Source organism: Hemicordylus capensis, chromosome 1 (genome assembly GCF_027244095.1).
Source record: "Hemicordylus capensis ecotype Gifberg chromosome 1, rHemCap1.1.pri, whole genome shotgun sequence".
In the NCBI taxonomy this organism is placed as follows: Eukaryota; Metazoa; Chordata; class Lepidosauria; order Squamata; family Cordylidae; genus Hemicordylus; species Hemicordylus capensis.
Genome location: NC_069657.1, coordinates 276075727 through 276102581, shown reverse-complemented (window position 1 = coordinate 276102581; position 26855 = coordinate 276075727). Strand labels below are relative to the sequence as shown.

Here is a 26855-nt window from a genome sequence, read left to right as displayed (position 1 = left end):
TTGTGTAACTTTATGCATTATTTTAGGGGCCACACAGTGTCAAAAGGTTTGAGGACTGCTGCCATAAAGTAATATGGTTTCGCATCCTTTTTATTTGCCCAGTACAAGTATTATATTTGTTTCCAATTACCCTGGCATGAATCAAATCTAGTCAGTCTTGGTTTCTTGAAACATTTTTAGTAGTTGAAATCTTTTTAGTCGCTGAGGAATATAAAAATGGACAAAGAAGAACTACAGATTACACAAGCCTGTTTCCAGCAGATGGGAGTGCTTAATCCTAACCCCACCCATTAATTGATCCAAACAGCTCTTTCACATTTCTCTCTCCAGACAGGCTTATTCCTGGTCTTAGAGAAAATTAGCAGAAGGGGCTTGGGGAAGAATTGGTAGGTGTAGAATGATTATGCACTCATCTGCCCCGACTTAGCAATAGGACACTCGCGTACTTATTTCTTGATGTCTAACTTTGCTCACAGTTTCCCCCCTTATTTATATACAGATGGATAGAAGAGCTAGGTACCATAGCAATTTGTAACAAGGTACTGCTCAAAACTCTCACTGTGATCACTGCTATATCCCCGCTACTCTTATAGGAACACATTATATTTTGAATATTGGGTGTAAGTGACTGTGCAATTTTTGTGTTAATTTCTTCATATTTTTAAATCCTAATAAAAGGCTGTTAGAAAAGCAATCAATGACCACACAGAACATTGCCCAACTGCAGTCTCTTTAATGGTGTAGTTCTTAATATTCAATTAGAATTTTGCTCCTGTCAATATTATATTTATGGGGTTTGTGTTATTTTCCCACTGGACATAAGATTTCTGTTGAGTGCATGTATGCATAAACAGAGAAAATTAACCTGTACACACTGGATGAAGTCGTGATTTAATTTAAGAAACTCAAAGCAAGCTGCCTCCATTTAAAGGCAAAAGATCAACAAGCCAACCATATAGGCCTCCAATATATTTTTAGAAGAGACTGCAGTTAGAGGAAAGATCCACCAAGTGGCAATATTAGCCTACCAAAGGGGACAACAGCAATAATTAAATAAATAAATAAATAATCGCATTGCAGATACTTGTTTTGAGAGAAATATAGGTAGCATTCTGGATGATCAATATTGCTTATTATGGGTGGTAGTGCTTAATCTGAAATCCGTTGCTACTACCAAAAAAAAAAATCAACAGGATTAGGCCACCCAGATTCACTTTCAGAACATGCAGAATCCAGTCAATAGAGGTAAAGGAGATCAGGGGCCTCAAGAATAGAAGATCTTGCAAAAGAAATTTCAGCGTCTTAAAAAAAATGTTTTATGTTAAACCTACTCTTCAGTGTATAGCAATCATCAAAGCAGAAGGATGAATAGCTGCTGCTGTTCATGTTTTTCAAATGTGTATCAGCGAACAAATGCATCTGATCTCAAGTGCTCATGTTTTATTCAGTTTTTAAGAATCAATACAAATTTAACAATGCTTTTCAACACAAGCAATATGGGTCAATAATCTCTAGCTGTGCATCAAGGGCTATGGATACAGAGATACTGAGCCAGAGGGCCCCCCACTGTCAGTGATGGCAGGTGAAGAAGTTCCATGAATGCAGCGATGCTTTCAACTATTGCCACTACCAAAAATGGGGAAAGAACCCTGCCTTTAATTTCAGGGAAGTATCAATGAATGAACCCAGTCTATTATCTTCAGGTGACATGATGCAAGTAGTAGAGAGAACACTTGTTCTATCCACAGTTACTCCATACAAGCAGCATTTGTTCTGAAAACACAAATTCACATTTAACATGCTTTACACATGAGAAACCCCTCTCCTCTGCTGCAAACCATCCCAGCCAATACCTAAAGTATCTGGAGTTGGCTACAAGCACCTGGACTCTCCAAATCATAAATCTGCAAAGCTTTAAGATTTTGAACAAAATTTGGTGGCATGAAAGTGTTATGCTTTATTGTTAACATGTTAATTTTCAAGTTCAAAAACATCTAAAGCCCACTGAAGTACTTCCCCCTCTCTTCTATTCATGGCTTTTATCACATTTGTTTCAAATTATGGTGAAGTTTATTCAACACTTCTCTCTGGCTTTCTTGCTCTTTTAACACCTGCTTATAAGTTTCAGCAAGAGTGTTGTGTTTGTTTTCTGCCTCCCACAGATCTTTCCTTTTGCTGTCCCCAAAGGCAGCTTTCATTTATTATCCCTCTAATAACAATTCAGTCACTAATACACAGTGAGGCGATTCTCACGATCAGTGGAAGGCGGGCTACGGGAGCTTAGCCCGCGTTCCACAGACCGTGAGAACTAACGGGTTCACAGATGATCCTGGTTCCCCCAAAGCGGGTAACCTGCTTAAGTACCCCTCCCCTTAGCCCAAGTTAGTGGAACGAGCGATCCGCTAACCCGGGTTTTCCGGTTGTGTATTTCCACGGTGTGGCTCCGTGCCAGCACATGAGGAGACCTCCGTCAGGAGGCATCCTGGAACTTCCAGGGGCCACACAGCCCCCGATCCCCCACAGGCTCCGTGACGGAGCCGGCAGTTGTGTGGGCAGCCGATCCGGCCACCCGGACTGCTGCCTTGATTATCTGCAGGGAGAGTGGGCTAAGCCCACTCTCCATACAGAACCCCCTCTGGCGGGTCTCACTGATCGTGAGTCTCGCCTCAGTTTCTGGTTATCAACTCTGTTCATTCTTGCTTTCTCCTTCACTAATCAGCTAACACAGCATAGTTGTTGTCTGGAGCTAGTCTACTTGAGAAACCAGTAGTACCAGATGGATTTTTCTGCTCCCTCCCCCTACAATCATGAACAGCAACTCCCAATGGGTGGAATTTAAAAACTTTTACATACTGTTTTGATACAGGATTTAACAAAAGGCTTTTAGAACTTTCCTATTATGGACTAAGAGCCACCTAATGGCACAGTGGGGAAACAACTTGCCTAGGGAGCAAGAGGCTGTCAATTCGAATCCCCGCTGGTATGTTTCCCAGACTAAGGAAAACACCTATATCGGGCAGCAGCGATATAGGAAGGTGCTGAAAGGCATCATCATCTCATATTGCATGGGAGATGGCAAAGGTCAATCCCTCCTGTATTCTACCAAGAAAACCACATGGCTCTGTGGTCGCCAGGAATCAACACCGACTCAACGGCACAATCTTTCCTTTCCTACTTTGGAAATCTTTCATTTATTATGGACTAAAGCTAAGAAAAAAACCACACACGCATACACAGTCAGAAGACTCCCATTAATTGGAAAACTCCACAAAATATTTTTGTATGCTCACACAAGGGAAAGTAGTTTATTTACTACCAGAATTATTCAGTGATATTTGATAGTGGTGTGGTGTGTAAAAGAGCATACAATATTTTAATTAAGCATTTCTACCTTAATATTACAGTGGAATCTTATCTATTGATTAGCTAAATTATTTGAAGTTCTCAATTTCTTCCAGCTAGCAGGAGGGCTGCAGTATTTACAGATGCACTTTACAATGGTATCCTGTTTTGCAGCTTTGCCTGGGTGTGGCTCCGTCCATTTCTGGCAATGCAGCTGATGACAGTAAACAGCCAGATCTGTTCTTATTGCATAGGAAAAATGGACTGGCATTTGGCTCACTTGAGGCTCCTACTGGACCATTTCAAAGATCTTTTCAGGCTAACTCTTCACCACTTGATTAACAAATTGCTTCTAAGTAGACAGAACCTTTAGAGTCAAAGGTTAAAGATTTAAAACTTCCAATAAACCTAACTCCAAAGGTGTTCACTTCTGCCACTTCAAAACATAGAAGGATGAAGACACATTGGAACTATGATGCCCAATAAAAGGCATCTATTAAGTTTTATGAATATGTGCAATATGGAAAGAAGGGGCATCTATTATGTTTTAGGGAACTGTGATTAAAAGGCCTTATTTATTGTAGATTAAAATAAGAACCACCCTATGCTCTGCCACCCCTGTGTCTATGGACAGCAGAGCACAATAATATGGTAGTTCTGGTTACTGTGTACAGCCTATGATTACAGTTTTGTCTAAAGCAGAGTAGACTATCCTTGGCTCTCCAACTGTTGTTGTGGCTGGGGTTGATGGGAGTTGTAGTTCAAAAATATCTGAAGAGCCAAGGTTGCCTACCCCAGTCTAAAATCACCCCAAATGGAATAATTTATACATCACCTTAATGCCTGCACATATTTCCCTAAATGGGCAATTTATCTGAATGGATGAAGACACAAGTGCTTGAGAAACTATGAGAGAGACAGGAGTTCAGCAGCTTTGAGAAGACAGAAGGTGGGTTCAGATGTCAAACAGAACCATGGTTAAATGTCCATTCCACACAATCATGTGCTCCCTCAGGAGTATGTGCTCCGTTCCCCTCCTTTGCTGACATGCAAGTCGGAAGAATCCAACAGAGTTTAGGAACAAGCAAGATTGATTGTGATATCCAAGCCAACCAAATTTGGTTTATTTTAGCCTTCTTAATTGAAATAAACCAAGCTGTGAACCCAAGGTTTGAAGTGGGTTCACATCTCGGTTTATTTTATTTCACATAAGTAGTTTAAAATAAACCAGGATCAGTCAGTTTAGAAGTCTCAACCAATCTTGGTTTGTTCCCAAACTCAGTCAGAAGTAGAATTCCTCCAATTTGTGCACCCACAAGGGAGTGGGAAGTGCACACTTCTGAAGCTTGGAGACATTGGACAGAACCAATATTTAATGTGATACCACGGCACATCTGAACTTGCCTAGAGAGTTGCGAGTTGGCTAAAGGTGAAGTGCCTTGCAGTACAGAAAATCTGTTGTGGAAACCAGGTCTGCATTTATGCTCTGCTTGTATGTTTGTAAACAAATCAAATATTACAAAGACACACTAAGTCTCCTGTGCGTTCTTTCTCATCCAAAGGTGAATAAACCCAGCAGTGCCACCTCTGGCATTTCTTGATATTCAGGAAAGTGAGAATGCACTTTTATACCCTTACTCTAGGTACATATCTCTCAAATAGGTGAAGTTTAGTTCTGCAGCCATATATATGTCAGTAGATTTGTACTTCCATCCATATGAGCATTCAAACAAGGGTGGAAGCCTAGTGGGCAGAGAAACAGTTTGGTTTTTAATTAGAGCATATTTACTAGATTCAGTGGAGACATCCATTCTCCAGTGCTTTACCAAATAATTCCACAGAACAACCTAAATAAACTCTCATGTACCTTAAGAGAGTCAATGCCTTTGCATTCCATTGTTTAATGTTGTGACAACTGTAAGGGCACAACGCTGAGGTATCTCAGTGCTGCACCCTCCACTATGGAATTATTTACCCAGGGAGTTCGAAGTGCTCACCCACTTCCCTATTTTTGTTCCAGTAACCAGCTAATTATGTTTTTATTTTCAGAATAATCTTCTGGTTACTGCTGAATTACAGCTTGCCTGTTTTAAATCTGTAGGCTGATGTTTGCTATCTTATGCTGTAGTGTTTTTTTCTGTAATATTTTTTAGTGTTGTATATTGTTTTGATATTAAAGTAGGAAGGTATTATAAGGACTTCAAAATCCTGCACTAAGGCTAGAACTAGCTCCAAGTTGCCTAGAGTTAGAACACCAGCCCTGCTCCCGAAGCATTTATTATTAATTGGGATGCTGCCTTTCCAAGGTAATATCCCAAGTGGGTAGTGACGAAAACTTGCTGTCTGTGGCACATTCCTCTCCTGTTAGACTCTGTTGAGGAACACTTAAAGGAGCTTTAATGCTGATAAGCACAGCAGCGGTTTTCTTATACACAGCACACACAATGCCTTGGAGGTGGAGGGGGTTGCCAGCAGCAACAGCCCAACCCAAGAATGTTTCTAAAGGTGAAAGCTGAACGACGGTGCAATTCCATACTGGGCCAGTACATCTCTGTTTTATAAAGCCCCTGTACAATGCCCTTTCCCCATTAGGATTCAGATGCTCTAGCTGTAATATTGTCAGTAAATGCTCACATTTACTGTGCAGTTGATAAAATTGAAAGATGCTTATTGGAGACCTGCAATGATGTTAGGCTGGCAAAGGCAGGATGAGAATTTTCCATCTTCCACCCACCCTGCACGTCTCTACAGCTGGGTCCCTCTAGGAAATATGTTCACAGCCAAGCTTCCCAAGGATGCCCTGCAGCAACAACCCAAGCAACTCTAGTAAAGGAGAGAAAATACATGGCCTGACTGGGCTTGCTCTGGTAGTGGAGCAAAGGGCCATGATAAATTAAAGCAGGTGGAAGAGCGGGGAAGAACGATTTCCCCCACACCCCGTCCTTAAATGCCTCCATGAGTTTCCTCCGCAAGTCACCATATGCAGTGCACACAAGCACCTGGCTGTTGCTGCTAAGCCACTGAGTCTGGAAATTCCCAGGACTGCATGGCTTCTCATTTGCAGTTGCTCTTCCAACCAGCCCTTGAGTATTTTGCAAGCATTTCCTAGCACGTTATCTGTGCTGGAGAGTGGTTTGTGGAGCAGTGAGATTGGGGAAGCGCTCAGCTTCCCTGTCATCTGATCATGCCGACTTCATGCCCAGCTGATCTCTACATACTAGATTCAATTGCAGAGAAAGTCCTGGCAGCCTGAAATAATGTGCATGTACTACCTATGGGGCTGTGGGGGTAGGCACTTTGCACTGACATTATTTTTTTGGGAAAGGATCTCTACCAGTGTTCCCTTTAACAGGGATTCCCAGATGTTGACAACTCCCAGCATCCTCAGCTGCAATGGCCTTTGGCTGGGGATTATGGGACTTGTAGTCAACAACATATGGGAATCCTTGTTACAGGGTACACTGATCTCTACCAAGAAATTTAGCATTTAGTGTAAGGCCACTGTAAGCAGTGTAAGGCCACTGCAAAATATGTATTTTGTAAATTTACACTCTCCAAGTTTAAAAACGAGCTTGCCCCAAATCAGTGCTGTTGGTGTAGATCTGGAGCTCAATACATGAACAGAGTGAGGGCAATGACTTAGCATTTGTATACTGCTTCTAAAATGTTCTGTGTTTCACATGTATTATCTCATTGTTATACTTGCAATAATCCTGTAAGGTTAGTATTATTATCCCCATGCAGCTGTTTGGGGATTGGGAAAGAGGGACTTAGCTGAAGCCACCCAGTCAGTTCATGGCAGAGGTGAAATTCAAAGCAGCAAAGTACCACTTCTCTGCTCATTCTCTTCGCCATTGTGCTACAGCTTCCCCATCCACTTTAATGTGAGCAACAGCTCCAAGGGCACATGCCTATGGAGAAGCCCCCAATTATATACAGTTCCAGTGCTATGAATTGGAGATGGTGTGTTTATATAGAGATGTTATTCTAGATCAAGGCTGCTCAACTTTGGCCCTCCTGTAGATGTTGGCCTACAATTCCCATAATCCCTGGCTATTGGTCACTGTGGCTGGGAATTATGGGAGTTGGAGTCCAAAAAACAGCTGGGGGGCCTAAATTGTGCAGGCCTGTTCCAGATTCACAAAGCATCCTTAAAAATCCTTACTGGTATTCTGCCTAGGAAAACATTTGATACAAATGAGTAATTTCTTACCTGGAAATGTATTTCTTCTGAATCAGGTACGGTGATCTGTAACAACAGAATTGGATAGTAAGTGGCTGTCTCGCACAAAACTGAACACACACACACACCCCTCTCTTTGCAAGGGCCAAATATCACATGACACTTAAATTCTTATTATATTGGCCCCAATGGGCTGTTTTTCCTTTAGTCAAACAGCAGTCTGAACAGGGCCCTCTGCAAATTGGTGAGGTGATGAGTGAGGTGAGAGACTGGCAACTCCCCCCCTCCACTGTGGCCCTAATCTGTGGGGTTTCCCAATCCAGTTGCTATTGCCTAAAGAAAAACTAAAGCTCACTGGGGCAAACAATGCTTTAAATGCCACCTGAAGTTCACAAACATCATTTCTGTCAGTTTCTCAAGCTGTGCTCTCTCCTCAGCCTCTACAAATCATAAAGATCAACACTGACCAAACTTTTGGCACTACAGCATATGTGTGTAGGTAGATGGAAAGACACAGACGCACCACCCAAGAAAGGGGTTGGGGGAGGACTATATCTGACAAATGGAGACTTTGAACCAAGTCTCACTTCACAATACTTCATCTACATTCCTCATCACTGGAGGAAGTCACCTTGAATGACCTGTAATTCCCTTTTTGTTTTCCCACATTAAGCACATTTCAGCATTATGTCTCTTTAGGGTGGCATATTCCACAACTATCTTTGTGTAATAAGCCCTCTTCAGATACTGTAGGAATTGCGGACACTGTACTCATGCACAGCACTCCTACGAGTGTGCTCTGAACATCATCACCCCACACACTCTGCACAGTTACAGAGTCTGCTGCCACTGTAGTATTCTGCGTCACAGGAAAAATATGACCACAAGTGTAGTATTTGTCTCCACAGACAGACGTTGTAACCATGGACAGTGTGGGGTGGGGCTTCAGAGTATGCTCTTGGGGACACTGTACAGCACCCACAGTTTTTATAATGGCTGAAGAGGGGTTATGTAACTCCCAAAGACAGTTGGGTAATAAGCTACATAAACCAAAGCAATACTGAAATCTGCCTAATGTGGGAAAGGAAGAGGGGACCAAGACATCAAGGCAGATGGGGAGAGGCTTAACCTTTTCCCCTCATGCTGTAGTCCTGACAAAAATAGTTCCTTACTGGAGATGCTGTTTGCCCCAAGATGCAGCTTCCTTCTTGGGGCAAACAGCAGCTTCCAGGCACCATATTTGATGGGCTCATAGCACAGGGCAAAGGGATAGCTTCCTCCATGCTGCAGTCCTGATCACGATGTCTGTCATACACAGACACAGACACACAGACACTTTTTAAAAAGTCTCACAACCAAAATAAAATGGAAGCACAATAGTGCTTTTTGCCTCAGATGTAGTCTGGCCCTTGGAGACAAGACTAGGATGGTTCTTCTACAAGTCATCTAGTGGAAGAATGCACAACTGACCATCAGTATGCTTTTTAAAAGCCTTTTCAGGATTGGGTCTCTTTCATCACTGAATATGATGTTTCTGTGTTAGGATTCCCCCAAGTGTGAAATAAAATAAGAATTTCATAATCCACAGACTGTGATTCTAATTATGAAAAAGGATTACTTCACTACACATATTTTTCCCACGTTTCAGAACTGAAGGACTTCTAAAGAGGAAGGGCAAGTTTCCATATGACTGTTACTCCAGTTTGAACCCTCCTGTCAGCCTTCACTACAGAGAAAAGCATAGCAAAATTAGTGAAACCGACCAGAAAACTGACAAAAAAATTCTATAATTATGTGTGTGTGTGGGGGGGGGGGCAGGAAATCCAAGTTCTCAGATTGCAATGCACTAAAAAAACCTTGACAGTTTCCAGCAGGGTTTCTAATGTGTCAATAAGACTCGCAGTTCCACAATTTCACTTGCTTGTATGGGAAGTGTCCCCATGCTTTCAGCAAAAGGGCAAAGAGAAAGTGCCTCTGCTGTATTCTCGAGGGTGGGGAAGAGGTGGCTTTTCTCTTCGAAGTGCGTTTGTTGTTGTTTTTTGGCAAAAAAGTGCCAGCAGTGCTCTACTGACTGCCGTCTCCTGCAAAAACACAACGGAAAGAGAAAAATACTTTCTTCCACAGAGTGCTTAAGGCAGGAGGCAAAGGAATCGTGTTATTTTCCTTCCCACTGGGTTTTAGTCAGAGGCAGCAGCAAGATGCTTGTGGTAAAACTGCAACTCACAGAAGAAAAGCCACTTCTCCTTTCCTCCACAGAAAAGGGTTTTTCTCCTGTGAGTTGGGACTTTTGCATGAAGTGTCAGCAGGGTCTCACTGGGCTCTCCCCGATGGTGGCTTACATACTGCACAGTATACCATCCTAGGCCAGATACACACATGTTGCTCCGCTCTATCCAAGAGCAAGCCACCGCTGAGTGCAAATGCAGAGAGCCTCCGTGGCTCCTAGCACAGTGTCATCATTTCGGCAACCCTGCTCCCATTGGGAATCATGGGACCAGCATCGCTGCAGTGATGACACTGTGCTTGTTAGACACAGAGGTGCCCCGCCTCTGCAACCAGCAGCAGCATGCCTTTAGATCGAATGGAGAAGCACCATCTTACTTAGAAGGATGGTAGACTGCACAGTATGTGAGCCAGTGATCTATTCCAACCTGAGCAAAAATTACAATGAAAAACAAAAACGGGAAATCCACATGATATGCAGGGAAATCATGGAATATTCTTGTCAGCATCTGCTGGCAGCCTACAGCAATCCATGAATAAACTATTAAACAATTCTTTTCAAACTTCTTTGAAAAAGCACCACAGTTTATTCACAGACTGCTGCAGGTTCTCAGCAGACAGCGCTAAGAATATTACAATGACATCCTTGAACTTAATGTGAATCTCCTGTTTTAATTTTCTTCATAAGTCATAATATATTGCTGTCTGGAAGAACCCACTATTACTTCCTCCAAAAAAATGCACTAGGAAGGGAGGGAAATCAACTCTCTTTTCGCCTTTTCCCACTGTCCGTAGAAGAAAGAGGAGGTAGGTTTTTTTTAAAGAAGCAGCACCACATATTGCTAGCTTGTTCTCAAAAGCCCAACTTACGGGAACAAAACCACTTCTCCTTCCCTTCATGGAGAATGAGGAAGAAAGGAAGGACATTTCCTCTTCCACAAGTTGGGCTTTTGGCTAAAGCTCCAGCAGTGCCCCACTGCTACCACGGCCTCTTCTTGGGAAGTCCAAACAGGACAAGAAATAAATTCTTTCCCCTATAAACAGCCTGAGTACAACAAGGAAGGAATGGTTTTTCTCCACTCCTATAGGGTTTTTAAAGAAGTGACACACTACTGATGCCCTTTGTAAAAGCTCAGCTGTAAGGAAGAAACCCTCCCTCTCCCCCACCCCCACGTCTTGGGATTTGGCATGAGACAGCAGCTGCTTTTACCTTCTGCAAAAGCTCAGCAGAAAAATAAACATTCCCTGAGTTTTCTTTTCAGCACAAGATTCAGGGAAAGGAGAAGTGGTTGATGACCAAATAATGGGTCTGGCTAGTGAGCTAAGCCAAAATGTGTGGACCCTTGGGCACCTTCCAGATTAAAGGCTACAACAGTGTCACCACGAATCTCCTAAGTGTGCTTCTGTACTTCCTGTGTTGCCCTGCACTGTCAAGCAAGGTGCAGTTCATAGTTTTGATGTCTTCTTTCGGATTTTATCTTTGCGATATAGTGCTACAACATTGCATGTGCATCACAAAAAAGGAGCTGTATTTTCCCATTGTAGGAGCTGAGATTCTGGGGGTCGTTTTCAATACAATCCTGCCAAGCCAAAGCAGTTTACCGCTGTTGTAGTGGGTAATCTGGAAAGCACCCTAGTAAGAAACAGTTATAACTATTCTCAGAGCAAAAGTAGCAACAGGTGTAAACTTACCACTTGAAAGATTTTCCAGAGGCTCCTAGAGCTCTAAGTGAAGACTGAGATCTGCCAATTTTAAATTTAGAACATTACGTTAATTTATTAAGGAAGTTCACTTTAAAGAAAAATACAGTTTAAATAACCTATCTCATACAGTAATGTGCAGACAACAAGCATGATCACGTTAAAGGCGAAGCTGATCCATGAGGAGTTATCAGTGCTTTTGCTGTGGTAGCAAGGCATCATCAGTGCTCTCAGACACTGTTCTGAGTTGGAACATCCTAGTTCATTCATTGCCTTGCTGAGAAAACTTGGCTCTATGAAAGAAAAATGTCCTCCATTACCCTTTGAGAGAAACATTTCCTCTAAACCCACTGTAATAATGAGAACTATGAAAGAGCCAAAGCATCTTAATAATTAAAAAAAAGCAATGGTGGATTAAAAGGAACATTGGTCTTACCTGTGAAGGGTCCTTTTTTCCGTAACTGGAGCTCATCAGGATGGGATTAGTCACTGAGCATGCTCAAGACAGGCTGGAAATCACCAAATGGTAATTCCTCTCGCTAGAGAGTGCCATCCCCAGTTCTGGGATTGAAGCGAAGAGTGGCAAAGCAGGTTGAGGTCTTGCTATAAAAACTAACTTAAAAAACAAAGTGTCAAGAAAACAACTCCTGCAACCAATGAGGAAAAAAGGCAGGAAAGAGGAAGGGAGAAAGACAGAGGTAGCTGGATAGAAAAGAACTATAAAACTGCCATCTCCCAAAAATGACCTAGCCCTTCCAACTATTTACAAGGACAAATAGGTAGGGCACCTTAAGCAAAAAACATCCAGGAGGGCCTGATGAGCTCCAGTTACAGGGAAAAAGAACCCTTCACAGGTAAGACCAATGTTCTTTTCCACCCTGTACTGGAGCTCATCAGTATGGCACATCCCCAAGCAGTATTCCTGAAGGTCAGGGTGAGAGAGGATGTTTTAGACCACCTGTTGTAGAGCCCTACGGCCATAGGCCGCCTGGGAAGAAGCAAAAGAGGGAATCATAGTGGGGGATAAAGGGAGTAGCCAAGCTACACGTTGCCACCCTGCAAATATCTGCCAGAGGAGCTTGGGTAGAGAAAGCTGCGGATGCCGCAGCGCTATAGGTGGAGTGGGCATTAATACTCGCTGGAGGGGGCAAATTCTGAGATTCATACGCAAGTTTAATGCATGCCCTAATTCAGGCTGTCAAAGCAGATTTTGATGCCTTCTGGCCCAGATTATGTGATTAAAATGACACAAAAAGAGCATCTGACCGCCTGGTATCCTTGATGCGTCAGATGTAGAAATGCAAAGCATGACAGACATCTAGCTTGTGACAGAGCTTTTCTTTGCAGTGAGAAGGGTTGGGGCAGAAAGAGGGTAGGACGACATCCTGGGAGTGATGAAAAACTGTATTAACCTTCGGCAAAATGACAGGGTCCAACCACAGAATAGCCTCATCAAGCTGGAAGAAGCACAGTTCTTTGCGGACCGAGAGAGCCCCTAGCTCCGAAACCCTGAGGGCCGATGTAATGGCTGCCAGGAAAAGGGTCTTATATGATCGAATCTTCAGAAGAATGGAACTCAGGGCTTCGAAAGGCAGTAAGGTAAGGGCCTTCAGCACCTTGTTGAGGTTCCACGAGGGGAAATGAGGCACCGGCAGAGGAGCCAAGTTGGAAGCTCCCCTGAGAAACCAAGAAACCGGAGAAATGCCAAGACTTCAGGAACCCCTGCAGCAATGAGGTCAATGCGTTCCCTACGGGCCCATTTGGAGAATGCTACCCAAGTGGCCTGATAGATACGCTGAGTAGCTGGCCGGAGCGATGCTAATATGGTGTCCAGAACCTGGTGTGAATATCCTTCGCTGCCTAGCTTGTGGCACTCAATCTCCAGGCACAAAGTTGGAGCCACCCAGGGTCCGGATGGAGAGTGGGCCCTTGCAACAGAAGGTCCAGGCAAAGTGGGAGACACCATGGAGGGTAGACTGACATGTTGACCAGGTCCGCGAACCACGTCAAACTCGGCCAGTGGGGGGCAATAAGTATAATCTCCACTCTCTCTAGATGCAGCTTCCTGACTATTTTTGGAAGACTAGGTAATGGGGGAAATGAGTAAAGCAACCCCTGGGGCCATGGCGATATGAGCACCCGTGGCTTCCGCCTGCTAGGACAGGAACCATGAGAAACCTCGGTACTTGGGTATTGAGAGGAGACGCAAAGATGTCTACAAGAGGAGTGCCCAGATGCTCTGTGACCTGATGAAACACCTGAGGATGTAATCTCCATTCCAAGGGATCGGCCGACTGATGGCTTAGCCAATCCGCCTGCCGGCTGTCCACTCCACTTAAGTGTTCCAGGACAGGAGATGTCTTTTGGCCCAGGCAAAGAAGTCTTTCGGCCCAGGATGTTGAAGAAGAAGCGGAGGAACTTCCTGTGATCCGGAAGGATAGGGATATGGAGGTATGCTTCTGAGAGGTCCACCGACGCGAGGAAGTCATTCGAAAGGACTGCCTGCTTGATGGACCATAAGGACTCCATTCTGAACTTCCTCTTCCTGATGAACAAGTTAAGACGTCTGAGATTTAGGACCACCCTCCAGGATCCATCCTTCTTGGGAACTAGGAATAGTAGTGAGTAAACGCCTGAACATCTTAGTGTCCAAGGAACCTGGCTCGATCGCCCAAATCCGAAGATGTTGGATCACCTCAGTCATCAGGCGATGTTTTTCTATCCGTCCAGAGCGGGGGGTAACAAAGACGAAATCGCAAGGAATGAGAGACTGATCCAGGGAATAAACTTTTAGAAACTGTGGCCAATACCCATTGATCCTGGGTTGTGGACAGCCATGTGAGGGTGAAATAATAATAATTCGATTTCTATACCGCCCTTCCAAAAATGGCTCAGGGCGGTTTACAAAGAGAAATAACAAATAAGATGGCTCCCTGTCCCCAAAGGGCTCACATTCTAAAAAGAAACATAAGACACACACCAGCAACAGTCACTGGAAGTACTGTGCTGGGGGTGGATAGGGCCAGTTACTCTCCCCCTGCTAAATAAAGAGAATCACCACGGTAAAAGGTGCCTCTTTGCCCAGTTAGCAGAATTGCTTTGCCCAGTTAGCAGAATTGCTGAAGCCTGCCCCTTATGGGCAGGTAGTCATTGTCATTTGTTATAGTGGCTGCAGGTTCACGCTCGGCGGAGCTATCCCGGGTTGTGAGGAGTTTGGTTTCTGCTCCTTCTACTTCCAATCAGTTCCCGGAGTTGCTCTGCTATGATGCCTTTAATGGGTTCTTTGCGAATAAGATCTCCTGTATTCCAGCCGACTTGGACTCCACTATTTCTGCAAGGTCTATGGAGGAGGTGTCCAGTGATCCCTCTTGCAGTATTAGATTGGATCAGTTTCAATCTGTGACTCCTGAGGATGTGGACAAGCTGCTTGGGGTGGTGAGGCCTACCACCTGTTCTCTGGATCCTTGCCCGACTTGGCTGCTTCAATCTGGCAGGGGGATTGTTGGAGGTGGCCTAGTTAATATCATAAATGCATCGCTGAGGGAGGGTGGGGTAACCCCCTGTCTGAAGGAGGCAATGGTTAGACCCCTCTTAAAGAAGCCTTCCCTGGACCCCTTAGCAATGGACAGTTACAGGCCAATCTCCAATCTCCCTTGGTTGGGCAAGGTGATTGAGAGGGTGGTGGCCGACCAGCGACAGGCAGTCTTGGAGGAAACTGATGATCTAAACCAGGGTTTCTCAACGTGTGGGTCCCCAGATGTTATTGGACTTCAGCTCCCATAATCCCCAGCCCCAGTGGCCTTTGGTTGGGAATTATGGGAGTTGAAGTCCAGTTACATCTGGGGACCCACACGTTGAGAATCCCTGATCTAGACCCATTTCAAACTGGCTTTAGAGCTGGCTATGGGGTTGAGACAGCCTTGGTCGGCCTGATGGATGACCTTTACTAGGGAATCGACAGAGGGAGTGTGACTCTGATGGTTCTTCTGGATCTCTTGGCAGCGTTCGATACCACCAACCATGGTATCCTTCTGGATTGCCTGGGGGAGTTGGGGATAGGGGGCACTGCTCTGCAGTGGTTCCGTTCCTATCTCTCAGGTAGATTCCAGAAGGTGGAGCTCGGTGACAGTCGCTCCTCAAAACAGGAGCTGTTATATGGAGTCCCTCAGGGCTCCATTCTGTCACCAATGCTTTTTAACATCTACATGAAACCTCTGGGTGAGGTCATCAGGTGGTTTGGTGCTGGGTGTTATCAGTATGCTGATGACACCCAAATCTACTTCTCTTTTTCTTCGTCAGGAAATGGCATTCATTCTCTAAATGCCTGCCTATAGGCAGTAATGGGCTGCATAAGGAAGAACAAGTTGAAGCTGAATCCAAGCAAGATGGAGGTGCTCATTGTGGGGGCTCAGAATCTGAGGGGTGAATTAGATATTCCTGTTCTGGATGGGGTTACACTCCCCCAGAAAGAGCAGGTGCGCACCTTGGGAGTCCTCCTGGACCCAGGCCTCACCCTGGTATCTCAGGTGGAGGCCATGGCCAGGAGTGCTTTCTATCAGCTTCGGCTGATCTGACAGCTGCGCCCATTCCTCGAAGAGGATGGCCTCAAAACAGTGGTGCATCAGCTGGTAACCTCCCGGCTTGACTATTGCAATGCGCTCTTCGTGGGACTGCCTTTGTACATAGTCCGGAAACTTCAGTTAGTTCAGAATGCGGCAGCCAGATTGGTCTCTGGGGCAACCCAGAGAGACCATATGATGCCCGTTTTGAAACAGTTACACTGGCTGCCAATATGTTTCCGGGCAAAATACAAAGTGCTGGTTATTACCTTTAAAGCCCTGAACGGCTTGCATCAGAGATATCCTAGAGAGCGCCTTCTTTTACATGATCCCCACCGCACGTTAAGGTCATCTGAGGAGGTCCGTCTCCAGTTACTACCAGTTTGTTTGCTGGCTACTCAGAGGCGGGCCTTCTTTGTAGCTGCTCCCAGGCTGTGGAATGCACTCCCAGCAGAAATTCATAATCTTAATTCCTTACTGACCTTCAAGAGAGCCCTTAAAACCCATCTGTTTGGCCTGGCCTTTCAGGATTTTTTATTAGTTTTAATGTTAACCTGGTTTTCAGGGTTTTAATTGTTCTGATAGTTTGTTTTTTAAGATGTGTTTTAATTGGTGTTCATATTTATATTTCTGTTTTAATTGTTATTGGTTTTAATGGTTTCTGTTTTTAATTGTAAACCGCCCTGAGCCATTTCGGAAGGGCGGTATAAAAATCGAATAAATAAATAAATAAATAGTGGGGAGTTGTGTTAGGAGTTCTACAGGTGAAACTCGAAAAATTAGAATATAGTGCAAAAGTTCATTAATTTCAGTAATGCAAATTAAAAGGTGAAACTGATATATGAGATAGACACATTACATGCAAAGCGAGATAAATCAAGCCTTAATTTGCTATAACTGTGATGATCATGGCGTACTGCTCATGAGAACCCCAAATCCACAATCCAAGAAAATTAGAATATTGTGAAAAGGTTAAACAGTCTAGGCTCCAGGTGTCCCACTCCAATCAGCTAATCAATCCATAACACCTGCAAAGGGTTCCTGAGCCTTTAAATGGTCTCTCAGTCTGGTTCATTAGGAATCACAATCATGGGAAAGACTGCTGACTTGACAGTTGTGCAGAAAACCATCATTGACACCCTCCATAAGGAGGGAAAGCCTCAAAAGGTAATTGCAAAAGAAGTTGGATGTTTCCAAAGTGCTGTATCAAAGCACATTAATAGAAAGTTATGTGGAAGGGAAAAGTGTGGAAAAAAAAGGTGCACAAGCAGCAGGGATGACCGCAGCCTGGAGAGGATTGTCAGGAAAAGGCCATTCAAAAGTGTTGGGGACTTTCACAAGGAGTGGACTGAGGCTGGAGTTAGTGCATCAAGAGCCACCACACACAGACAGATCCTGGACGTGGGCTTCAAATGTCGTATTCCTCTTGTCAAGCCGCTCCTGAACAACAAACAACGTCAGAAGCGTCTTACCTGGACTCAAGAAAAAAAGAACTGGTCTGTTGCTCAGTGGTCCAAAGTCCTCTTTTCTGATGAGAGGAACTTTTGCATCTCATTTGGAAACCAAGGACCCAGAGTCTGGAAGAAGAATGGAGAGGCACACAATGCAAGATGCTTGAAGTCCAGTGTGAAATTACTAGAGTCTGTGTTGATTTGGGGAGCCATGTCATCTGCTGGTGTTGGTCCACTGTGCTTCATTAAGTCCAGGGTCAACGCAGCCGTCTATTAGGAGATTTTGGAGCACTTCATGCTTCCTTCCGCAGATGAGCTGTATGGGGATGCTGACTTCATTTTCCAGCAGGACTTGGCACCTGCCCACACTGCCAAAAGTACCAAAACCTGGTTCAATGACCATGGGATTACTGTGCTTGATTGGCCAGCAAACTCGCCTGACCTGAACCCCATAGAGAATCTATGGGGCATTGCCAAGAGAAGGATGAGAGACATGAGACCAAACAATGCAGAAGAGCTGAAGGCCGCTATTGAAGCATCCTGGTCTTCCATAACACCTCATCAGTGCCACAGGCTCATAGCATCCATGCCACGCCGCATTGAGGCAGTAATTGCTGCAAAAGGGGCCCAAACCAAGTACTGAATACATATGCATGCTTATACTTTTCAGAGGTCCGATATTGTTCTATTTACAATCCTTGTTTTATTGGTTTCATGTAATATTCTAATTTTCTGGGATTGTGGATTTGGGGATCTCATGAGCTGTACGCCATGACCATCACAATTATAACAAATTAAGGCTTGACTTATCTCGCTTGGCATGTAATGCGTCTATCTCATATATCAGTTTCACCTTTTAATTTGCATTACTGAAATTAATGAACTTTTGCACTATATTCTAATTTTTCGAGTTTCACCTGTATTGCTCTGAGGTCTGGAAGACCCCCTGCCTCTTGGTCTCCACTGGTACCTACCGGCACCTCTGAAGCTGGTTTGCCTGGTGTCTCCTGAGCGAAAGGAAGGTGGGTTGTAAAATTGTCTTTGGTTATGAAAGGAACTGCCTGGGTTGCAAAAACCCCTGCGGAAATCTTTCCTGGTAGTGGGCATAGCCTTCTTCTTATCCTTGGTCTCCACCAGAACCGGGTCTAAGGAAGGGTCAAAAAGGTTATTACCTGAGTAAGGGGAGGCTGTTAATGCGATCTTAGATTTAGCATCAACTTGCCACCCCTTGAGCCACAGTGATCTACTCAAAACCACCCCAGAGGCCAAGGCTGAACACAGTTGAGGCTGGAGTCAACCATGAAGGGCGCAGCCTTAGCCATTTTATTAATTCCCTGTCTTAATTTGGAATTACCTGGAGGCACTAAGGGTGCCAGCCGCTTAGCCCATAGAATGGAGGCCCTGGTGAAAATGGAGTTCACAATAGCTGCCCTAATCACTGTGGAAGAGGCCTCATGGGTCTTTTTAAGAAAAAGATCACACTCTTTGTCCTCCGCAGACCTTAGCTGTTCCTGACCCTCAGTATTTAAAAGGGTCCCAGACACCATCTGGACAATGGGCAGATCCACCCTGGGTGTGGCCAGCAAGGAGGTTACCTCAGGAGATAAGGTGTAATGCTCCCTGGGATAGGAACAAATGAGCCTGCAGGATGCTGGATTTTGCCATTCTGCTAGCATCACCTGTTTAAACAAAGATGGGAAAGGCACAGAGGTCAAGGGAGCCAAAGAGGAAGGAAAAACATTCTGATCTAATTCTGAAGGGGGCACCACATCTGCTGGAGATACATCATTAATTGCCCACTTAGCTTTGGATAAGAGGACATCAAAATCAGAAGATGTAAAGAGGCGTGCAGAAATGGGTGCCACAGGAGTGGTTTCTTCCTCTGAAAGCTCGCCCTCTTCTCTATCCGAGTCCTTATGCAATGGCATGTATGACTCAGGGTCTGATTCAGAAGCAGGTCGATTGATAGAAATGCGAGGGTTAGGGTGAGGAAGAAGTTGAGCCGGGAGGGTAGGAGCAGACAAATCAGGTGGCAACACTGGGCCCGCCAGGGCAGCTGGTTGGGAAAGTACCCTGGGCTCCCTAAGGTATTTGGCAAGCCTCTGGTCAGTGTCTGAGGCTGACGAAGACATAGGAAGGCGCCTCTTGTGTCAAAGCCTAGGTGGTTTAGGAGGAAAAACACCCACGCTCCATAAGGGGAATCGCCTCCCACCTGGGGCTGGAATCTGGAGAAGACGAGGCAAGTTCCTGTTAGGCCGCAATGGCTGATTGGGGCAGCCAGAGGCCTCAGGGAGAGGGAGGGAAGGCTGTGCGGGAGCTTGAGGAGCCTGCAATTGGGGTTGGGGAATAAGAGGCAGGCACTCCCTGGCAAAGAAGTCCTTCAGCCATGAGGCAATATCTGTCATCTTTAACACCTGAAGCTACTAAAAAGATAGTCAAGCAAAGAGTGCTAGATATGGAGAAACAAAGAGACCTAAGTTTGATTACTGCAAAGAACACCTTAGGCAGTTTTTCAAACTACCCCCAGCCAGCAGGATATTTGATACGCCTGACCACTTTAAGTCATAGAAGAGCTTTCTCACAGGCACAATTTAAACCTTCTGCGGTGTTAGAAGGGCGGTTCAAGGGAATTCCCTTAAGGAATCGGTTATGCCCTTGTGGCGCTGGAGTTGTTGAGTTGGTAGCGCACATCCTTTTACACTGTGCCTTTTATAGAACTATTCACCCTGTATGGATAGAATCTCTTTTAAAAGACAAACCGGGTTATTCTGATGATTATTATGTTTCTTATTTTTTAATGGATCGCCACTCAGAGGTTACAGAGAGGATGGCAAGATTTTGTGGGGCAGCATTGTAAAATGAGACGAGATAAACTTAGCTGTGTATGACCTTACCATGCTTGTGACTCAGTTTTATGTAATTTATTCTCTTGATGTTGTATATTTTTATTGTATTATACTGTTTTTATTCCTTGGGGTTTTTTTTGTCATGGACTGTCATAAATTTGATTGATTGATTGAAGTCCTTCAGCCTTGTAGCCACAGCAGGAGGGAAGGGGGGGTGTCAGTCCCATAGAAACAGGAGAGAAATTACCTGAAGGCCCGCCCCCCACCCCCCGGCCTAAGAGGTCTGTGCAGCACTGTCCCAAGCAGCGTCTCCCTTTTCCTCCGAGCCTACAGGCTCTTCAGGTGCTCTGCTCTTTGTTGGCTGGTTAGGGTGGTGTGTGGGGGGACTGCGCGGACCAGCCAGTTCCCCCTCAGCAACAACCAGGGGAAAGTGCTCACGGACGCCAATGAGTCACCCACCGGGTGTTGGTCGTCCTTCCCCTTTCTAGCCCTCTGTTCTTTACTGTGCGTTTTGGACCGTTTGCAAATGGCCTGGATGAGCAGGCGCTCGCTGAGGCGCACTGATTCAGAAAGCTTTTTAGGCTTTTTGAACTTGCCTCCGTTCCCCTCCTTATTATGTCTGTTCCTCTTGGCCGCTTTGTGAGGCGAAACAAGGAAGATCGGCACGGGAGCCTCCGCTGGGGCGGGAATGGCTACAGTCGAAGAGAGCGCTGCCGATGTGGACGGTAGCTGCATCGGTTCTCTTATCTGATCGGGGGCAATAGACCCCTCCGAGAGAGAGCCTCCGAGAAGCTCCTTGGAGTGGGTGAGCTCCATTGCGGAGAAAACATGTCCAGGAAGCCCAAAATGAAGAAACAGTAAAAATGAAAGTAACCTGACAATCAACCAAATTGACAAAATAAAAACCGATTTGGACATTTTTTTAAAAATAAAAGAAATAGCCTAAGGCAGGTTCCTTCCCAACCCTGCACACCTGAAGTGAAAGAAAAAATAAATTGAGAAAGAGTTCTGTGAGAAAAAGCCAAGTTCCACAGAGCAAACACTCTCAGCGTGTGAGCCTCGAGCACACAGGACCGGAACTGGGGATGGTGCCCTCTAGCGAGAGGAATTACTGTTTGGTGATTTCTGGACTGTCTTGCACATGCTCAGTGACTAATCCCATACTGATGAGCTCCAGTACAGGGGGAAAATGGATTTTTAGCCTATTTTCCAAAGGGAAAAGTGCTTATGAGAGCACTGTGTTTGTGTGTGCTTCTGTGTGTCCCCCTCTAACAACATTTGCATTTACGGTCCAACACAAACCAAGTTCACAGGGACCCAGAGGGGTATTTTCTTTGCCAATCAGCCATCTTGTTTCAAGATGATGGCCAAAGCACAGACAGCACCCCTTTGTAAGCGACAGCTGGATATAAACCAAATTCACAGCACGAGGGAGTGGGTCCCAGGTAGGAGGCACTATGCTTAAAGAAGCAAAACATAGGCTCCATTAGTTCTACTCAGAAGGCATTGTTTCAAAGTTGGTATTTTAGTTTTCAAAGTTGCCATTATAGGAAGCACCTGCTATATAAAATAATCTGTTTTAAAATGAAGTCAGATTTGTTTAAGTCTAAATTTATAATCTTGTAAAATTAAATCTGTGACCCTTCAGCAAAGACAGATGGGTCCTAAGGTTTCCTTTCTCCAGAGTTGGGTCCTAAGCAGTGCTCTATAATTTTTTTAATCTGTGTGCAGAATGAATTTTGTTCTGGGTGGCACAATCAAGGCAGGGAGTGTGTGTGTGCACATGCATGCATACATGCATTCAGAGTGGGTCCTTCCTGATTCGGGATCCAAAATTAACTGAACGGACATAACAAAATTTGTGAACATGCACACATCTTAGAGAGATTACTGGGACTCCTAAGCATTCCTTTCTCCAGATGAAGAAAATCTTAGTATCCAACTCACAGAGTTAACTAATGCTTTATTATTTAAAAAAGAACCATGAGGAGAAACTCTGATTTTTAAAGTCAAGCATTACATACTAGACATGCATACCATATATATGCATATATAATGAGTATATATACTATTGTGGACTTCTGCTCAACTCATATATATTATAGTGGACTTCTGCTCAACTCAAGAGCTAGCCAGTCATCATAGATTTAGGAGCATGAGACACCATCCTGTATGTCTCCAGGATCATCTACTAAGCCAGCTAAATCAGTCATATATTTCTGTTTTATGCCTTTTGACTCCTGATGGCCTTCAAGGAGTTCAGTTCTCAGATAATGAATACAACTCTACCCAAAAGATAAGATGGGCATGTACTTTTCATCTAGTCCTGAACACTAGATCTAGCCACCTGTGCATCTGGAACTGAAATTTCAGCTAAGTGATACTGCTTTGTCCTTGCACTTGTACAGAGACAGTTGAAAAGAAACCCATTAATTTCACAATTTCCTTCTCTCCCCTAATCTATATACTGAGCAGATATCATTCGGTAGCACCAAAAGCATGTGAACCACATGACCAAGAGTTTTCACTATGCTCTTGGGTAGTATCAATCAATCACGCTTTAATGACTTGGAGTTGGTGTATAAACTGTCTCAGTTCCTCATTTGACCACCACCATCACCACATATTCTCACTATACCCCTGAGCCTCAATTCTTAAAAGGCTCACCACAATTCACAAAGGTGTTTTTCCAGTCACATATCAACCATTGTGAATAGTATCCAAAGGAGGTATTTAAACTATGGGATATTTGGCTTCCCATAGCCAGTGGGATATTTGGCTTCCCCCCTCGCCTTAAATGGCAGGCTCCCATGCCATATCACAAGTTGCTTCTGAACCACTGTTTTGACAGTGTAGCAAGGGGTTCTGTTGTTTCAGATATAAAAATCAAGAACTCTACTGGATGCATAGAATTTAGTTGTGTGATTACTTGGTTCTGGCCTACACATTCCAGGTTAGAAACGAGAGCAATGCATATAGCAGTTGAGGTGACACTTAACTAATCCATTTAAACCATAGATAAAACATACTTTTTTTAAAAAGCCAGTTCAATGCCTGCAACGCAGCAGTCAACTGTATGTTGTAGGAGAAAAGCTTATTACGCATGCCAAGTTTGAGCAATCACACTTTACAGTCAATTTAACTTAAGGCAATACACAGCTGCTGCTTTGGAAGTTTCCTGCTGCGGAAGAAATAATGAAGGCCATATGATCAGTCTTCCAGCATGCATTAAAAATAAGACATTTTTTTAAAAAGACTATGTAACAGCATGGTTAAAAACATAAAGCACGAGTAGAAAGATAAAGGGATTCCAAAGTAAAATGAACAGACCCAAGTAAAGCTTGGCTACTCCATCTTTTCCTTATTATGGTGCCATGTTGAACAATGGAAGGCCAAGAACTCAGATGCTCATCTGAAATACAGGGATTCCAGCTGTTCCACTCTTACTATCCCACTGTCATGTCATGCATCAGGATATTGTCTGAAGATATCACAATGCTGCCCAAAAAGTAAGATAGCATTAATCAGCACTGGAAACTAATGCGACCTAAAGGTAAAATGTAAAGTGTGCCATCAAGTCTGTTTCGATTCCTGGCGCCCACAGAGCCCTGTGGTTTTCTTTGGTAGAACACAGGAGGGGTTTACCACTGCCTCCTCCCGTGCAGTGTGAGATGATGCCTTTCAGCATCTTTCAGCAGCAATATAGGAAGATGCTGAAAGGCATCATCTCAGACACTGCATAGGAGATAGCAACGATAAACCCCTCCTGTATTCTACCAAAGAAAGCCACAGGGCTCTGTGGTCACCAGGAGTCGAAACTGACTGGACGACACACTTTACTTAATGTGACCTACTACCATCCATTCATTCATTCATTCAACCTATTTTTATACCACCCAAAACTTACGTCTCTGGGCGGTTTACAACCAGATAAAAACAAAGATAGAACATTAGTTCAAAACAAAACAAAACTTAAAACACAGCAATTTAAAAACAATTTTAAAAAACGATATTCTAAAAACATTAAAACAATTAAAACAATATCAGTTAAAAGCCTGGTTGAACAGATGTGTCTTTAAAGACTTTTTAAAAATTGTCAGAGATGGGGAGGCTCTTATTTCACTAGGGAGCACATTCCAAAGCCTCAGGGCAGCAATGGAGAAGGCCCATCCCTGAGTAGCCACCAGACGAGCCGGTGGCAAAAGCAGACGGACCTCTCCTGATTATCTCAATGGGCGGAGGGGTTCATGATGAAGAAGACGTTCTCTTAAATACCCAGGTCCCAAGCTGTTTAGGGCTTTATAGGTTATGACTAGCACCTTGTATTTTCCCCGGAAACATATCAGCAGCTAGTGTAACTCCTTCAATACAAGAGTAATATGGTCTCTCCTAGATGACCCAAAGACGAGCCTGGCTGCCGCATTCTGGACCAACTGTAGTTTCCAGACTACGTACAAGGGCAGCCCCACATAGAGCGCATTGCAGTAATCCAGTCTGGAGGTTACCAGCAGATGTACCACTGTTTTGAGGTCATCTATCTCAAGAAACGAGCGCAGCTGGTGTATCAGCCAATGCTGATAGAAGGCACTTCCGGCCACTGCCTCAACCTGGGACGCCAAGGAGAGACTTGGATCCAGAATCACCCCTAGACTGCATACCTGTTCTTTCTGGGGAAGTGTACCCTATCCAGAACAGGCAGATCAAAACTGTTTCTCAGGTTTTGACCCTGCACAATGAGTATCTCCGTCTTATCTGGATTCAGTCTCAGTTTTTTATCCCTCATCCAGCCCATTACGGCCTCCAGACAGGCATTTGGGAGGTTATGCCCTCTCCCGATGATGCCGACATGGCGAAATAGATTTGGGTGTCATCAGCATACTGACAGCACCCAGCACCAAATCTCCTGATGATCTCTCCCAGCGGTTTCATGTAGATGTTAAACAACATCGGAGACAATACGAAGCCCTGAGGGACACCATACAAAAGTTCAGATTTTGAAGAGCAACAATCTCCAATCGATACCATCTGGAACCTGCCCGAGAGGTAGGAGTGGAACCACTGCAGAGCAGTGCCTCCCAGCCCCAAAGACACTCCAGAAGGATACTATGGTCGATAGTATCGAAAGCCGCCGAGAGGTCCAGAAGGACCAACAGAGTCACACTTCCTCTATCAATTGCCAGTTGGAGATCATCCATCAGGCCGACCAAGGCAGTCTCCACCCCATAGCCAGTCCGGAAGCCAGTTTGAAATGGGTCTAGATAATCCGTTTCCTCCAAGACTGTCTGGAGCTGGGAGTCCACCACCCCCTCTCAATTACCTTGTCCAGCCATGGTAGGTTGGAGACAGGCCTTATTAGACTATTATTAGACTCTACGATTATTAGACTTGGGTGCCTGTCCATTCTACACATTATGCAGGATGAGGTGTGATAATACTGGGCTTCCTCACCTGAGAACTTCAGATTGCAGGTGAGGAAGGGTTTCTTATTTTCAAAGGGCACCCTCATAGAACACTCTTATATGTAATAAATGTTATCTTTAAAAAAAATTATTAACAATTACAACAGAGAGGTTTGTGCACTGCTAACCTTTTTCATCAATGTACCAATTTTCTATATGCAGGTGTTTATTATATTATTATTCAGGGGAGAATTTTTTTAAAAAAATTACCTCCACCATGAGATGGTACAGCCAAATACCTCTGCCAACTTACTTTGTCCAACCTATAAAAGGCTAGGACTCTCTACCTCCGCTTATTTATTTTATTTTTATTTATTTATTTACATTTATATCCCACCCTTTTATTTATTTATTTATTTTATTTTTACACTTATATCCCGCTCATCCTCCGAGAAGCTCAGAGATATGTTTATCCTCACAACAACCCTGTGAGGTAGGTTAGGCTGCGAGAAAAGTGACTGGCCCAGAGTCACCCAGCAAGTATCATGGCTGAATGCGGATTTGAACTCGAGTCTCCCCAGTCCTAGTCCAGCACTCTAACCACTACACCACAATGGCCCTTCCCTTGTATAAAAGGAAAACAGTACAGTTCTGGCTCACCTAGAAGTTATTACAAGAACAAGTGAAATATTTCTAAATAACTCCACTAGTTAAAAGAGTTGTAGAAATGATTACTATAATTAGGAGCGACCTTTCAGGAGTTCTGACCCCACCAAGCAAGCATAACCACATAATTCACATTAGTGATGCATCCCACTGTCAGGGCAAAATAATCTCAGCAATCCACTCGGTTCTTGCCCTAATCAGAGCTGCAGGAGGAAAATCTCTAAGGTGAAGGCCTGGTTCTTAAGGTCTGTACATGTTCCCCTCCCCCTGCCCTCACAACAACCACCCACTTCTGAGCACCAAATTAAATCTTATTCTGCATACATAAATTGCGTGCCTGAAACAATTATACTTCAAAGTTAACTTCTCATCCAAGACAAGCAACAAAACCTTCTTGGAAACTAGCTTGCCAAATCCAGCAGCCAGGGCAGGCTGCCCCCATGACTCAGAGGTACAATCTGGCAGGCAAATAATTTTTTCCCACC

General features: G+C 44.3%; 1 protein-coding gene across 13 annotated transcripts in view; it reads right to left on the bottom strand.

Moving 5' to 3' along the window:
• CYRIA (CYFIP related Rac1 interactor A) overlaps window positions 1-26855 on the bottom strand; it is a 97702-nt gene that overhangs the window by 51649 nt on the left and 19198 nt on the right. For 7 of the 13 annotated variants that reach the window (XM_053285381.1, XM_053285382.1, XM_053285387.1 and 4 more), the window contains exons 2-3: window positions 11441-11491; window positions 7556-7591 (exon numbers count right to left, since the gene is read on the bottom strand). The exons of 3 other annotated variants lie outside the window; for them this stretch is intronic. The gene's annotated coding sequence lies outside the window, so the exon portion shown is untranslated. Of the gene's footprint in view, window positions 1-7555; window positions 7592-11440; window positions 11492-23635; window positions 23804-26855 lie in introns of all 13 variants that reach the window. 3 more of the 13 variants (XM_053285386.1, XM_053285392.1, XM_053285393.1) reach the window with 2 other exon arrangements.